The following is a 482-nucleotide window of genomic DNA, read 5'->3' on the forward strand; positions in this document are numbered from 1 at the left end:
TTAAGAGCAGGGGGTTGATTAACATTATCAACACCTGTGGAGTGTAAATGCCACGGAAGGCATTGGCAGACGGGGGAGTGTCATTAACTCCTGTCTAAATATAGGTATGACATACTTTATATAATTTCTACAAGAGAGTGGGGATGCACCATGCTAGTTCGTTCAAGGGGGTGGGGGTTGAAATGTAAGAAACCGGTGGCGTAAAACCGTACCAAACGTGACGTGATTAAAGTAATGAATAATTGGTTAAGTCTCGTCCTCGATCTGAAACGATGACGAAACTCAGGAAGTATGACGTACTCGTGACGTCATGCCAACAACTGCGGCCATATTTAGAACGTATTTAATTATTTATCCACCTCAAACATACACCCAGATAAAGCGAAAGAAAAAAACAATACATATTTTTAAAAAAAGAGGGGGGGGGGGAAATCTCGAGGAATCATACAACTCGAAAGCACAAACTGTAGCACATTTTTTTT

The sequence above is a fragment of the Penaeus monodon genome, chromosome 32, assembly GCF_015228065.2.
Source record: "Penaeus monodon isolate SGIC_2016 chromosome 32, NSTDA_Pmon_1, whole genome shotgun sequence".
NCBI classification, from domain to species: Eukaryota; Metazoa; Arthropoda; class Malacostraca; order Decapoda; family Penaeidae; genus Penaeus; species Penaeus monodon.